The 10,000-nt window shown below is 39.5% G+C and overlaps 2 pseudogenes; one reads left to right on the forward strand and one right to left on the reverse strand.

Moving 5' to 3' along the window:
* The first annotated feature begins 1,927 nt into the window (after positions 1-1,927).
* On the forward strand, positions 1,928-4,572 carry LOC127653601 (GTPase IMAP family member 9-like; annotated as a pseudogene).
* Positions 4,573-4,769: 197 nt separating this feature from the next.
* Positions 4,770-10,000, reverse strand: part of LOC127653655 (ER lumen protein-retaining receptor 3-like) — a 5,665-nt pseudogene continuing 434 nt past the window's right edge.

The following is a 10,000-nucleotide window of genomic DNA, read 5'->3' on the forward strand; positions in this document are numbered from 1 at the left end:
CATATGCCCCTTAATACCTTGAAATACTTGCGCGGGGTCGACAAATGCGCGGGCGCGTTTGCTGGTTCCCCCCACAACCCACATAGCAAACAGTCTTGGCCCAAATGTGGCCTCATCATGGCACTGCTGGCGTGTTGCCGGCACTGGCATGCATCATGTCAGCCAACTGTGGGCCAAGTGTGGCAATGATGGCACTGCATGACGGCACACAACATTTGGGCCGATTGTGCATGGGAGGTGTGTGGTCCTGCAGTGTAGCGATTATGGGCCATTGTGTACTGGACAATTATAAGCCTGCTACTATATTTTCAAGGCAAGATTATCACCCCCCCCCAGAGGAGGGGATTCGACAGGTGCAGGGACAGGTAAAGTATGTCATTGGAGCTATCAAATGGTCACGTCTCTGTTGTTTTCTGGAATCGATTAAACAGAACCACATCTCTTTAGTCTACTCTTGACACTCTCACCCATGCTATAGTAATCCTGTAGATTACCACACACATGTAATTTCTAAATGGTGAATTTGTTTCCTCAGGCTCTTTACCAACCGGCTGATGGCAAGTTTTAATATGAAGGGGAAGGGGAAGAAGCAGAAACTGCCTCTGGAAACAACTAAAACCTTTGAAGCAATTAAAGGTACACAGCATTTCCCCACATGACATTTAAGTTTAACACCAACTCACTTGTATTCACTACCTCAATTTTCTAGTGTCAGTGTTAAGAAAAATATTGCAGTCTTACACCTTCCTAACATACAGCGATGTGAGTTTACATAACCCATCTTCAGTCATGTGTATGCTGCCACATACCACACCAGTCACCATGGGTCTGTGCAGTATTGCCCCTAAATTGATATTTGACAGGAGGAATAAGGAACTTCAAACCTGGATGTTTTCACATACTGCAATGTAACACTGGTTTTCTTTACATATTTAGATATTTTTTGTTTTTGTTTAACTCTTGCAGCTGCAGTCTTGAAATGGGACAAAGAAGCTACAGAGGCTACAATCAAGCTTCATGCAGCAGAACACCTCAAACATGCGCCGGGAAGGAAGGGAGGTGGAGGGCATACAGGGGTGTAGGAATTTTTCATGAGTACTAGTTTTAGGGGACTTTATATTGTTTTTTGTTCACTTGCCAGTTCACTGTAACCATATATTTGTTTTATTTATCAGCCTGTTCATGTTGCTGAAAACCATTAAAGATGGAAAAAAATATATTGTCATTTCAAACTATTGTTAATTTTTTTGTCCTTTTTAATAGATCAGAGGTCTCTTATTTCCAATAAGGCTACTAAAATGTATTTGCATGTCTTAGACAGGTGTGAGGATAGGTCATTTATTTACTATGCTTTGACTAGGGTGAGTTTTATTCAATACCATGTGGTCATCCAACCTTGGAACAATAGCCTACCTGATGAAGGTTTGTTGACCAGAACATGGTGGTTTAATAAATCTAATAGTAAGACAGGATTGAACTCTGGCGTCATTAACAATTAAAATAATACAGTTTATTTTTGATATCTGAAATCAATTCAAGAATTCAATGTCAAAAAACTTGTATGAATGTCCTTTAGACATCTAAGTGACATTGAAATGACGTCGTAAAAAGGTTCATTTAGAACCGTGTAAAGATGTCACTTGGACGTCAATAATGAACATTTAAAAGACGTTTAAAAAAGATGTCTAACGAACATTCACTATGTACGTTAATAGTGAGCGTTAAAAGACGTCTAAAAAGACGTTGCAAAAACGTTAATTCTGGCTCTTCACTGGACGTCTTTTAAGCATTCATTTTTTATGTCACTTGGACGTCAAAAGTGAACGTTAAAAAGACGTTGCAAAAACTTTCATTCTGGCTCCTCAGTGGACGTCTTCTGAACGTTCGACAAAGACGTTAGAATGACGTCTTTTGGACGTGTCTTTGCTCAGTGGGTCAATTCACTTCAGTAATGAGAAAAATCAAGACGGAAAAAAGTAACTCATTTCATACAGACACGCAGCTGATACTTCACGATATGATCGGTGACCCCGCAGTTATTGAGATCTATATTTGGGGTTATTTTTCTCATATTTGAGTGTTTGTCTCTTTAAGTCTCAGTCGTGTGAAAAAGAACATGGCGGAGAAAGACGAATCTGCTGCTGCTGGTGAGTGAAAATACTAATATATTACAATAAATTCACAATCGCAGTCAAATACTGTATGAATGTATGTTTATGTAGTCTAAAGTGATTTTTAAAGCCCTGTTTGATCATGTATAATCTTCATTAGGATTTTTATAGAAATAGTGTCTTAGGACAGTTAATCAAAGAGACCTGGAGTTTAAAATCCTTATTTTGTTATTCAACATATTGATAATAATTATAATAGTTTATTGTGCTCAAAACGATCTGGCTTTTGTGTCATGTAGGAATCTTGTAAGAACAGATTTACACTGGTGTCCTTGATTGGTTCCCAAATATAATAGAAATCCCAATAGGAATACTTACATTTCTTATTGTAGGTTGTATTTTTCACCAAGGATTAAAAAATAATTAAAGGAATATTTTGGGGTTCAGTTTCAGTTAAGCTCAATCGACAGCATTTGTGGTATAATATTTAAATGTATTTCGACTTCGTCTCTCTGTATTTAATAAAGCAGCAGAAATCATTGTGTTATTAATGTTACTAATGTTTCATCATCAAAACGAATAATCTGTGATATTATAAACTAAGATTTGTTCTTGTGTTTCTGGTGTCAGATGGTTCTGCTGCGGTGCGGCTGGTTCTGTTGGGTCCGGACGGGTTCTGGCAGGAGTTCTGCTGGAAACACTATTCTGGGTCGAACCGCGTTCTGTACTGACGTCTCACCCATATCCGTCACCAACCGCTGCCAAAGAGCAGGGGTTGTGTGGAGGGCGGAGCCTGGAGGTGATTGACACGCCTGGATTTTTCCACACCTGTCTGACGCCCGACGAGACCCGTACGGAGTTGCGCAGGTGTGTGGATCTGTCAGAACCCGGGCCGCACGTGTTTCTGCTGGTTTTACGGCCCTGCAGGCAAACCCGCGAGCAGAACGCCGCTCTCGACTGCTTCAGCGCCACGTTCGGACCGCAGGCGTTCCGGTACACCATTGCCCTCGTCACCTGCGGCGACACGCTCAACATTAAACCTGTCAAGGACTTCCTGAAGGAGAGCGAAGAATTGTGGGCGCTTGTGAGCGGGTGTGCGGGCGGCTATCATGTGTTTGATAACACTAAAGGTCACGAGGAGAGGTCACAGGTCACGACTCTGCTGAGTAAGGCCGATCTACTGATCCAGCGTAACGCGGGAGCGCATTACACCTGCGACATGTTCCTGCAGGCTGCGGCAACCGCACGGCACGTTCAACAGAGGATTCTGGGAGAGGGAGCCGAGGGGTTTCAGAGGTCAGAGGAGGCGGGGCAGAGGAGAGAGGAGGAGGAGGATGGACGAAAGAGGGCGGAGAGTCTGTTCTGGTATGAGTTTGTGACGGCGATGGGTCGCGGCGCGGTGGAGGCTTCCGAGTGTTGGAGAAAGGGGAGGGCAAAGGGAAGAAGGTTAAAAGCGGTTCAGAGGCGGCGGCCATCAGTATCCTCACCGCTGTCAATCACAACCGCTGCTAAAGTAATGGGCGGAGCCATGAGAGAGAGCACGAAAGTACTTTACAAACACAAGAAGACATTACTGCACAAACAAAATGATAATAAATAATAGTAAATGACAGAATCGTGTTTAAGTGAACTATTCCTTTAAGCAAAGCAAATAATAATCAGATGACCTGCACGTGTAGTGGGTGAATCTCATGAAAACGGTCAGATTTCACCATAAAATCAAAATAATGTATATTTTGTGACATTATTTTCATGACAATTATTTTACCCCTACATTTATTGATAAGTGTAATGTGAAAATATGTTAGTGTATTTCTAAAGTACAATTATAAGTTGACATCTTTGTAGAATTAGTTTTTGTTGCACAGAAAAATGTATCTAAATTAAATGTGCTGAAAGCCATCTTTTTAAAAGGTATGCAAAAAATTTGCCTACTCCCTGAAAGATATGAATGAAATAAGTGTTGAGATATCTCACCAGTCTCTGTGACAGCTGGAGACTCTAGTGGTGTATTTGCAGTGAATTATTGAGGCTTAATGACATTTTTATGCCATGTTGTTCATAACAGCTGCCAGTTGAGGGCGCTATTGTGCTGCTGTTGTTTATAACAACCGTTTCTGCAAGATGTCAGTCTCAATAAAGCTCATTGTTATCTTTGGAGGGCGGGATTTAGGAAAGAGGGGGCGTGGCTAATTCAGCGGCTGTCTCCTGGAAGTAGAATGGATAAATTCACTTACAGCACCTTTAAAAAAAAAAAAAACAGAAATTTTTGGAAATATTAGATTTTCATGAAAATAATGTCAGTGGGGAAAAAAATGTATTACTATTTTTGTTTTGGGTGAAACACGGCCTGTTGGTCTTGAGATTAACCTTATTACTGTAGAAAATGTCGCATTGCTTTAAATGTATCTGTTCAACTGTACAAAGTACAGTAAACGCACTACTAGTGGGCGAATCTCATGTGAAATAACGTCATATTTTGCCCCAAATCAAATATTGAATGTATATTTAAAATGATAAATATTTAAATTAGATTTTATTTATTTGTATTTTCCATCATAACATTTTCATGACAGTTATTTTAGTATTATAAGTATACATCATGGCAGTATTTGTTGTTCTGAATTAAAACATAATTATAATGTCACAATGCAAAACATCTTAATTATCCTAAACATGATTTTTATTTTCTTTATGCAAAATATAAATGTAATTTTTTTTTTAATTTAGGGGTGAAATATGGCTTATGCCTCATAAACTCAAAATAAAAACCTCAACACTCTGACATTCTCAGTGCTGAAATTATTACAAAAGTCAATGTTTACATATAATTACAGGAGCTATTTATAAAGCACTATAACTGTTTATATAGCACATTTATAACACGCTTATGAACAACATTCATCTACTCAGAGCAGAGAAACACATTCTTGATTGACATGTTTTATTAAACACTTAATAAAAATAAGCCTCTATTATGTGTCATTTCAGAGAGACACGTGGTTCATAAAAAACATTCATAAAATGTGATATTTGCATTCACACACGCTGAGGAAGACTCTTATTACCAAAGAAAGGTCACAAACAACATCGTCGGAAAATCTTTTACTGCATGAGTAGACTGAAAAACAAGAAAGCAAAGCTGTGAGGCAACAGACAGTTTCAGACACAGGAACAGACGTCTCTGAAGAGTGTCTTTATGAACAGAAACATTAAGGCACGTCAAGCAGTTCTCCGCTTACTGTATGCCATCACACCACAGCAGAGGAAGACGTGGGGTGTGGTCTAATGCAGGGGGAGGGGCTTGACAATATCTCACACTGGCATCGGCAAACTCATCTTTCCACTTCCTCTGAGCACTGCAGAGAGAAATCAACGATCACATCAAGGAGAACTAGAGTTTTACATGTGTGTGTATGATACGAGTGAGACTGCTGACCTCTGGTGAAGTAAAGGTAGAAGAAGTCGCAGTAGAAGATGGTCTGGACGACGCCGGACACCACGGCGATTTGATCGAAGAACCCCTCCGTGTGGTAGCGCCACACCCAGTTAGCGAGGTAGAGCACGCGGTACAGGCCGAGGAAGAACAGATAGTGAGTGGTGATGGATTCCGCCTCGCCCGTCTTCGTGATCATGAACAACTGCGGCAGGATCGCCACCCGACTCCAGATAGATGGAGAACGTCCACAGAATCTACACACACAAATAAGCTCGTCTATAGAGGTTCTGTCAGGTTACATTTTCTTTTCTGACACTATCCGTTAGGTTTAGGGTGGGGAGGTCGGGTTTGTTGGTTTAAGACTCAATAGAGCATTAATCTTATAAACCTCATCTGTTTGGGAGATATTTAACTCGCTTTTAAGCCACACAGTGGACATTCTCAGAACTGCCACAATATGTGTAATGTAATTTTGTATAAATGTCATCATGAGATGAGTGGCCCGCTGACTTTGGGGCAGGAATATTGGGAGTGTTTGGAAACCTGTTGGAAAACAGTAAATACTCTACAATTCCACTTGGTGGCGCTAGTGGTGCAGAAGCGACACACTTCACCGCTGGCGGCAGGTTTGGCTGTGTAGTGATGCGGAGCGGCGTGTGGTTTTACCTCCAGTGGTGTGAAGGCGTAATTCTCCAGGAGCGACAGACCAGCGACAGGAACCAGCAGGAACGGCACGCGGACGAGTACGCTCTCAGAGTCATCACGAGTTCCTGAAGCGGGAGTAAATCAGACTGACGGTGGCGTACGCCAACGCCAAATACACCACCTGCCAGACAGACAGATACGGAGAGACAGACAGTCTGATGTGATATTCTGAATGACATGTGATTTGGCGCTTTTTAAAATGTCAGAAAACATGTTGTGAAACATTTCTCTCATACACAGATTATTACCTATAACTCTGCTCTGACTTTTAAATAAGTTAAAATTACTAACAATAAATTAAATGTATACATTTTAATACTAATGTTGTACAAAACCCATTTTGAGCTGCCAACAAGATGCCAGTAATTTAAATAGTAACTAACTCAACCAGTTGATTTAACAACTGTGTGTGTCTTTACCTTCATGATGGTGTTGTAGATGGAGATGAAGGTTGTGAACAGGTCCAGATATCTGGTGGTGAAGACCAGAGCAAACAGCACCTGAGACTTCCCAGAAATACCTGCAATAAACACACACACAAAACTTCAAATAATGTCAACACACTGTATATGTGTTTAAATGGTTCAATAAAGGTTTTAAAGAGCGATGTTTGTAGGACTAACAGTTTTTGAAGCCCCTTAGAGGAATTTGTTTTCCCTCGCAATAAATTGACCATGGTTTTACTATAATAATATTACAGTAACCATGTTTTTGGTGTAAACCATGTCTTTGCTATAGTAGTAACCATTACAGTTCCATGTTTTTAAGCAGAAACATTGCTTTAATGCAGTATATTGTACCCATATAGTGAACATGGTTTTATTACTATGTTTCACTATGAATATCATGGATAAAATATGGTTACTGTAGTAAAACCATGGTCAATTTATTTGGAACGCAAACTATTGCAAAGGAACAGAAAAGCGACTGCAAGGGAACGTAATAATTATTACGAGGGAACATAAACTATTGCAAAGGAACAGAAAAGCGACTGCAAGGGAACGTAATAATTATTACTGAGGGAACGCAAACTATTGCAAAGGAACAGAAAACGACTGCAAGAGAACATAATAATTATTACGAGGGAACGCAAACTATTGCAAAGGAACAGAAAACTACTGCAAGGGAGCGTAATAATTATTACGAGGGAACGTAAACTATTGCAAAGGAACAGAAAACTACTGCAAGGGAACGTAATAATTATTACGAGGAACACAAACTATTGCAAAGGAACAGAAAACTACTGCAAGGGAACGTAATAATTATTACGAGGGAACGCAAACTATTGCAAAGGAACAGAAAACGACTGCAAGAGAACGTAATAATTATTACGAGGGAATGCAAACTATTGCAAAGGAACAGAAAACTACTGCAAGAGAACGTAATAATTATTACGAGGGAACGCAAACTATTGCAAAGGAACAGAAAACGACTGCAAGGGAACGTAATAATTATTACGAGGTATCGCAAACTATTGCAAAGGAACAGAAAACGACTGCAAGAGAACGTAATAATTATTACGAGGGAACGCAAACTATTGCAAAGGAACAGGAAACTACTGCAAGAGAACGTAATAATTATTATGAGGGAACGCAAACTATTGCAAAGGAACAGAAAACGACTGCAAGAGAACGTAATAATTATTACGAGGGAACGCAAACTATTGCAAAGGAACAGGAAACTACTGCAAGGGAACGTAATAATTATTACGAGGGAATGCAAACTATTGCAAAGGAACAGAAAACGACTGCAAGAGAACGTAATAATTATTATGAGGGAACGCAAACTATTGGAAAGGAACAGAAAACTACTGCAAGGGAACGTAATAATTATTACGAGGGAACGCAAACTATTGCAAAGGAACAGAAAACGACTGCAAGGGAACGTAATAATTATTACGAGGGAACGCAAACTATTGCAAAGGAACAGAAAACGACTGCAAGGGAACGTAATAATTATTACGAGGGAACGCAAACTATTGCAAAGGAACAGAAAACGACTGCAAGGGAACGTAATAATTATTACGAGGGAACGCAAACTATTGCAAAGGAACAGAAAACGACTGCAAGGGAACGTAATAATTACGAGGGAACGCAAACTATTGCAAAGGAACAGAAAACGACTGCAAGGGAACGTAATAATTATTACGAGGGAACGCAAACTATTGCAAAGGAACAGAAAACGACTGCAAGGGAACGTAATAATTATTAAGAGGGAACGCAAACTATTGCAAAGGAACAGAAAACTACTGCAAAGGAATGTAATAATTATTACGAGGGAACGCAAACTATTGCAAAGGAACAGAAAAACTACTGCAAAGGAACAGAAAACTACTGCAAGGGAACGTAATAATTATTACGAGGGAACGCAAACTATTGCAAAGGAACAGAAAACTACTGCAAGGGAACGTAATAATTATTACAAGGGAACGCAAACGATTGCAAATGAACAGAAAACTATTGCAAAGGAACAGAAAACTACTGCAAGAGAACGTAATAATTATTACGAGGGAACGCAAACTATTGCAAAGGAACAGAAAACGACTGCAAGAGAACGTAATAATTATTACGAGGAACGCAAACTATTGCAAAGGAACAGAAAACGACTGCAAGGGAACGTAATAATTATTACGAGGAACGCAAACTATTGCAAAGGAACAGAAAACTACTGCAAGGGAACGTAATAATTATTACGAGGGAACGCAAACTATTGCAAAGGAAGAGAAAACGACTGCAAGGGAACGTAATAATTATTACGAGGGAACGCAAACTATTGCAAAGGAACAGAAAACGACTGCAAGGGAACGTAATAATTATTACGAGGGAACGCAAACTATTGAAAAGGAACAGAAAACTACTGCAAGGGAACGTAATAATTATTAAGAGGGAACGCAAACTATTGCAAAGGAACAGAAAACTACTGCAAAGGAACAGAAAACTACTGCAAGAGAACGTAATAATTATTACGAGGTATCGCAAACTATTGCAAAGGAACAGAAAACTATTGCAAAGGAACAGAAAACTACTGCAAGAGAACGTAATAATTATTACGAGGTAACGCAAACTATTGCAAAGGAACAGAAAACGGCTGCAAGAGAACGTAATAATTATTACGAGGGAACGCAAACTATTGCAAAGGAACAGAAAACGACTGCAAGGGAACGTAATAATTATTACGAGGTATCGCAAACTATTGCAAAGGAACAGAAAACGACTGCAAGAGAACGTAATAATTATCACGAGGGAACGCAAACTATTGCAAAGGAACAGAAAACGACTGCAAGAGAACGTAATAATTATCACGAGGGAACGCAAACTATTGCAAAGGAACAGAAAACTACTGCAAGGGAACGTAATAATTATTACGAGGGAACGCAAACTATTGCAAAGGAACAGAAAACTACTGCAAGAGAACGTAATAATTATTACGAGGGAACGCAAACTATTGCAAAGGAACAGAAAACGTATAAACTGATCTGAGAACCTTTGAAACATGATCAATCTCCAAAGAACCATTTAGCAACTGAAGAATAAAGCAAGAAAGTAGATTTTAAACTGAAGATTGAGGTGTTTAGTGTTCAGTCCCAGAATCAGCTGCCACGTAAACACACTATAAACTTCATGTAAACACACTTATTTAAAGCATTTAAACTCATAAACTCGCGAATCTGCGTCATTGTGTGTGTTAAAGAGTTCATGTTTGAATAAACTCTTTAAAGACGCTCCAGATGTTCTCTGCATTCATA

This window comes from Xyrauchen texanus, chromosome 2, assembly GCF_025860055.1.
Source record: "Xyrauchen texanus isolate HMW12.3.18 chromosome 2, RBS_HiC_50CHRs, whole genome shotgun sequence".
Lineage (NCBI taxonomy): Eukaryota > Metazoa > Chordata > Actinopteri > Cypriniformes > Catostomidae > Xyrauchen > Xyrauchen texanus.